The sequence below is a fragment of the Panthera onca genome, chromosome A3, assembly GCF_046562875.1.
Source record: "Panthera onca isolate mPanOnc1 chromosome A3, mPanOnc1 haplotype 2, whole genome shotgun sequence".
NCBI lineage: Eukaryota > Metazoa > Chordata > Mammalia > Carnivora > Felidae > Panthera > Panthera onca.
The window spans coordinates 109,386,289-109,393,100 of NC_138341.1; the positions used below are offsets into that span (position 1 = coordinate 109,386,289).

The 6,812-nt window shown below is 41.1% G+C and overlaps 1 pseudogene; it reads right to left on the reverse strand.

Moving 5' to 3' along the window:
• Nucleotides 1–3,391: 3,391 nt before the first annotated feature.
• On the reverse strand, nt 3,392–4,659 carry LOC132687951 (L-lactate dehydrogenase B chain-like; annotated as a pseudogene).
• Nucleotides 4,660–6,812: the final 2,153 nt, after the last annotated feature.

The following is a 6,812-nucleotide window of genomic DNA, read 5'->3' on the forward strand; positions in this document are numbered from 1 at the left end:
ACCAACTCTTGGTTTCGTTGATCTGCTCTACAGTTTTTTTAGATTCTATATTTTTTATTTCTTCTCTGATCTTTATTATTTCTCTTCTTCTGCTGGGTTTAGGCTGCCTTTGCTGTTCTGCTTCTATTTCCTTTAGGTGTGCTGTTAGATTTTGTATTTGGGATTTTTCTTGTTTCTTGAGATAGGCCTGGATTGCAATGTATTTTCTTCTCAGGACTGCCTTCGCTGCGTCCCAAAGCGTTTGGATTGTTGTATTTTCATTTTCGTTTGTTTCCATATATTTTTTAATTTCTTCTCTAATTGCCTGGTTGACCCACTCATTCGTTAGTAGGGTGTTCTTTAACCTCCACACTTTTGGAGGTTTTCCAGACTTTTTCCTGTGGTTGATTTCAAGCTTCATAGCATTGTGGTCTGAAAGTATGCATGGTATAATTTCAATTCTTGTAAACTTATGAAGGGCTGTTTTGTGACCCGGTATATGATCTATCTTGGAGAATGTTCCATGTGCACTCGAGAAGAAAGTATATTCTGTTGCTTTGGGATGCAGAGTTCTAAATATATCTGTCAAGTCCATCTGATCCAATGTATCATTCAGGGCCCTTGTTTCTTTATTGACCGTGTGTCTAGATGATCTATCCATTTCTGTAAGTGGAGTGTTAAAGTCCCCTGCAATTACCACATTCTTATCAATAAGGTTGCTTATGTTTATGAGTAATTGTTTTATATATTTGGGGGCTCACGTATTTGGCACATAGACATTTATAATTGTTAGCTCTTCCTGATGGATAGACCCTGTAATTATTATATAATGCCTTTCTTCATCTCTTGTTAACAGCCTTTAATTTAAAGTCTAGTTTGTCTGATAGAAGTATGGCTACTCCAGCTTTCTTTTGGCTTCCAGTAGCATGATAAATAGTTCTCCATCCCCTCACTCTCAATCTAAAGGTGTCCTCAGGTCTAAAATGAGTCTCTTGTAGACAGCAAATAGATGGGTCTTGTTTTTTTTATCCATTCTGATACCCTATGTCTTTTGGTTGGCGCATTTAATCCATTTACATTCAGTGTTATTATAGAAAGATACGGGTTTAGAGTTATTGTGATGTCTGTATGTTTTATGCTTGTAGTGATGTCTCTGGTACTTTGTCTCACAGGATCCCCCTTAGGATCTCTTGTAGGGCTGGTTTCGTGGTGACAAATTCCTTCAGTTTTTGTTTGTTTGGGAAGACCTTTATCTCTCCTTCTATTCTAAATGACAGACTTGCTGGATAAAGGATTCTCGGCTGCATATTTTTTCTGTTTAGCACACTGAAGATATCGTGCCAATCCTTTCTGGCCTGCCAAGTTTCAAAAGAGAGATCAGTCACGAGTCTTATAGGTCTCCCTTTATATGTGAGGGCACATTTATCCCTTGCTGCTTTCAGAATTTTCTCTTTATCCTTGTATTTTGCCAGTTTCACTATGATATGTTGTGCAGAAGATCGATTCAAGTTACGTCTGAAGGGAGTTCTCTGTGCCTCTTGGATTTCAATGCCTTTTTCCTTCCCCAGTTCAGGGAAGTTCTCAGCTATAATTTCTTCAAGTACCCCTTCAGCACCTTTCCCTCTCTCTTCCTCCTCTGGGATACCAATTATGTGTATATTATTTCTTTTTAGTGTATCACTTAGTTCTCTAATTTTCCCCTCATACTCCTGGATTTTTTTATCTCTCTTTTTCTCAGCTTCCTCTTTTTCCATAACTTTATCTTCTAGTTCACCTATTCTCTCCTCTGTCTCTTCAATCTGAGCCGTCGTGGTTTCCATTTTGTTTTGCATTTCGTTTAAAGCATTTTTCAGCTCCTCGTGACTGTTCCTTAGTCCCTTGATCTCTGTAGTAAGAGATTCTCTGCTGTCCTCTATACTATTTTCAAGCCCAGCGATTAATTTTATGACTATTATTCTAAATTCACTTTCTGTTATATTATTTAAATCCTTTTTGATCAGTTCATTAGCTGTTGTTATTTCCTGGAGATTCTTCTGAGGGGAATTCTTCCGTTTGGTCATTTTGGATAGTCCCTGGAGTGGTGAGGACCTGCAGGGCACTTCCCCTGTGCTGTGGTGTATAACTGGAGTTGGTGGGCGGGGCGGCAGTCCGACCTGATGTCTGCCCCCAGCCCACCGCTGGGGCCACAGTCAGACTGGTGTGTGCCTTCTCTTCCCCTCTCCTGGGGCGGGATTCACTGTGGGGTGGCGTGGCCCATCTGGGCTACTTGCACACTGCCAGGCTTGTGGTGCTGGGGATCTGGGGTATTAGCTGGGGTGGGTAGGCAAGGTGCACGGGGGCGGGAGGGGCAGGCTTAGCTCGCTTCTCCTTAGGTGATCCACTTCAGGAGGGGCCCCTCTTCCGTGGGCCTCTCGTCTGCACTTGGCTCCGGAGACTCCGTTCTGCTAATCCTCTGGCAGTTTTCTGGGTTATTTAGGCAGGTGTAGGTGGAATCTAAGTGATCAGCAGGACACGCGGTGAGCCCAGCGTCCTCCTACACTGCCATCTTCCTCAACCCAAATTAACCATTTTTTTTAAAAAGTTTATTATTTATTTTGAAAGAGACAGAGCCAGCACCAGCAGGGGAGGGGCAGAATTCTTCCCCTCCACAGAGGGAAAGAGAGAATTCCAAGCAGGCTCCACACTGCCAGTACAGAGCCAGTACAGGCTGGAACTCATGAGACTGTGAGATCATGACCTGATCCAAAGTCAAGAGTCAGATGCTTAACTGACTGAGCCCCCTAGCACCCAGGAATTAACCATTTTAAAGTGAATGATTCAGGTACTTAGTACATTCACAGTATTGTGCAACCACCACCTTTATCCAAACATTTCTAATCACTTGGAAGTTAAACTCCTTACCCATTAAGGAATTTCTCCTCATTTCCCCTCCTTCCTCTCCCTCTCCCCAATCTCTATGCATGTATCAATTCTGGATATTTCATATAAATGGAATCATACAATGTATGACCATTTGTGTCTGGCTTCCTTCACTTAGCATAATGCTTTGAGGCTCATTCTTATTGTACCATATATTGGTACCTTATTCCTTTCTTCAGTGAAATAATACTCCGTTATATGTATGTATATCAGTTTATCTACTCATCCATTGGTGGGCATTGTATTTTTTACACCTTCTAGCCATTGTGAATAGTGCTGCTACAAATATGTGTGTACCTGCACTTGCTTGAGTATCTGTTTGCAACTTTTTTTTTTTTTCTAGCAGCACACTATGATAGTTAGTTTTATTTGTTTAAGGGCTCCTGTTGCAAGCATGGGCTTTGAGACCGTGAGCCCAGATGTGCATAGTTAGGAAGATAAAAGCAAACCGTGATCCATGTACATGGGTGAAAACTAAAGGTCTCACGGTTAATCACGTTGTAGGATTTAAATTTCTACAGCCCAGAAGCCAGAAGTCACAGGTGAATTTTAGGTCTTTCTGGATGACCCATAAGGTTTCTGCCCCTTAAATCATCCTTCAGCTTCCAGTTGGTAACGCTGGTTAATCCCTGAGCATTCAGGAAACATGGAAGGCTCAGGAAGACTTCGTTCTCAGTGCCATACATTTCCTTCACCATTGTTGACATTGGATGAATCCTGGATAGATTTTTCAACGTGGATTCAGTGAGATCAGTCACACTTGATCCAGTAGCCCTGTTGGTATATCCTTTTAGCTTGATGACGTCATAGGTACTTTCAACCTTTCTTCCAAGTTTCACTGCTACTGCCTCCTCCCAAGTCTGGATTCAGTTCCTGGAGAGAAACCCCTCCACATGCACTCCACTCCACCCAGACACGCTTGAGTTGCCATGTTCTCCCCAAATCCATCCACGGCAACTTCTGGGATGGATGCCAACTTTTTCAGCCACACGACAACAAAATCTAGCAGAATTCAGATTATTACACCCACTTCCAATCACATGGTGCTTGGGTAGTCCACTTAATTCCCTGGTAACATATGTGAGAATATCCACTGGGCTAGAAACCTCAATTATGGTGGAGTCGGGACTGTACCTAACTCGCTTAGAAATAATACATTTGAAGACGTTAATATTCCTCTGCACCAGATTGAGACGGCTCTCTCCCTCCTGCTGGAGGACTCCTGCAGTTACCACCACAGTCTTAGAATTGGAAAATCACAGAGTAATCTTCATCTGCCATAATGTTAGGTGTCTGAAAACATAAGCTCCCATGTTGCAGATGCATCGTTTCTCCTTTGAGTTTATCTTCCAAAACATCCACAAGGGCAAGTTCATCAACCAGAGACTTTCCTAGAACGCTGATGGCACATGCCATATCGACTTGTCCTGTTGGACAGGACACTGCAGTGTTTTTTTTTTTTTTAATTAAAAAAACTTTTTTTAATGTTTATTTATTTTTGGGAGAGAGACGGACATGGCATGAACTGGGGAGGGGCAGAGAGAGAGGCAGACACAGAATTGGAAACAGGCTCCAGGCTCTGAGCTGTCAGCATAGAGCCCGACATGGGGCTCGAACTCACGAGCCACAAAAACATGGCCTGAGCCGAAGTTAGATGCTTAATTGATTGAGCCACCCAGGTACCCCTACAGTGGTCTTATTGTTTGGGACAGTTTCCTCGTCTGCAACTGGTGCAATCAGTTTTTCCTCAAGAGTTGCCATTGCACCTGGGAGAAAGACGGCTGTAAGAGTCACGCAAAGAAGACAATGTCATCCGTGTGCATCTCCTTGGGTGCAGGGTCTGCTTCAGTTTTTTCATATAGACCCAAGGGTGAAATTATAGGGCCATATGGTAATTTTATGTTTAATCTTTTGAGGAGCTACCGAACTGTAAGTGGCCCAACCATTCTGTGTTCTCCCCAGCAACGTACAAACCTTTCAATTTCTTCAAGTTCTCACCAATACTTTTTATTATTATTATAGCCACCCTAGTGGGTGTGAAGTGGCACCTCCTTGTGGTTTGAATTTGCATTTTTCTAACTAATTAAAATTGAGCATCTTTTCCTGTGTTTGTTGGCCGCATATTTACCTTCCTTGGAAAAATGTCTATTTTGTCCATTTTTAAGTTGGGTTGCTTACCTTTTATTGTGTGAGAATTTTTTACATAATCGGGATACTAGACTGCTATAGGCGTATCATTTGCAAAAATTTTATCCCATATGTAGGTTGTTTTTTCAGTTTTTTGATAATGTCCTTTGGCGTTTTTAATTTCTTTTCAATTTTTTGATCTTTATTTATTTTTGAGAGAGACAGAGACCGAGACAGAGAGTGAGCAAGAGGAGGGGCAGAGACAGAGGGAGACACAGGCTCCGAGGCAGGTTCCAGGCTCCAAGCTGTCAACACAGAGCCTGACACGGAGTTCGAACTCATTGGCTATGAGATCATGACCTGAGCCAAAGTTGGACGCTTAACCAACTGAGTTACTGAGGTGCCCCTGGTGTTTTAAATTTCAATGGACATTTGATTTATCTGTTTGTGGCTGTCGCTCATGCTTTTGGTGCCATATCTGAGAATCCATTGTCGAATCCAAGGTCATGATTTACACCCATATTTTTTTTGAATAGTTTTTTAGTTTTGGTCCTTATGTTTAGGTCTTTGATTCATTCTGAGTTAATTTTTGTATGTAATATAAGGTAAAGGCCCAACTTCATTCTTTTGCTTGTGGATATCCAGTTTTCCCAGCAGATTTGTTGAAAAGGCTGTCCGTTCCTATGGATTGTCTTGGGACCCTTGTTGAAAATTAGTTGACCACGTATGTGAGGGTTTATTTCTGAGTTCTCTATTCTATTCCATTGGTCTATGTGTTTATCCTTATGCCAGTACCACATAGTTTTTTATTACTATAGCTTTAGAGTAGACTGTAAAATTTAAAAATGTGAGTTCGTTCATTTCAAGATTGTTTTGATGATTTGGAGCCCCCTGTAATTCCATGTGAATTTAAGGTTTTGCTTTTCCATTTCTTCAAAAACGGCCATTGAAATTTTGATTGGGAATGCACTGAATCTATAGATATTTTTGAGTAGTACCGACATCTTAACAATATCAATTCTTCCAATCGACGAACATAAGATGTTTTTCCATATATTTAGGTCTTCTTTAATTTCTTTCAGCAATGTCTTATTGTTTTCAGTATATAAGCCATTCACCTCCTCAGTTAAGTTTGTCTTTAGATATTTTATTGTTTAGGATGCTATTGTAAATGGAATTGCTTTCTTAATTTCCTTTTCGGATTGTTCATTCTTGGTGTGCTGAAACACAAATGATTTTTATGTGTTGAACTTGTATCTTGCAACTTCGCTAAATATCTTACCTCTGGTTGCTATTGTGTAGATTCTTTGGATCTTCTACACGTGGCATCGCGTCACTTGCAAAAAAGATCATTTATTTCTTCCTTTCCAATATGAATGCTTCTTATTTATTTTGCTTGTCTAATTGCTCTGGCTAGGACTTCCAGGACAATGTCGAACAGCAGTGGTGAAAGTTGCCATTGCTGTCTTGTTCCTGATCTTTGTCCGTGATGTCACCCCTTAGCTCTTGTTTTGAGGGTCTTCTGCCTCAGGACACCTGGTTTCCCAGATACAGGACAGTAGTTTCCTCTGAAATAAAGCTTTTGTAGCCATATGGGTTGAAGTAATGAATCATGAAGACTTTATAGAGCCCAAACATACCTATTTCTGATGGTCAGTGAGAAAACAGGCAGGATCTAGAAAGAGGGATGTGCTTTATCTGTTGACCGTAATAAGACCTAAGCATGTAAACAAGATTTTTTCACTTTGGTGCCCTCAACAGCTTGCCATCTGCAAATGTGGATATGG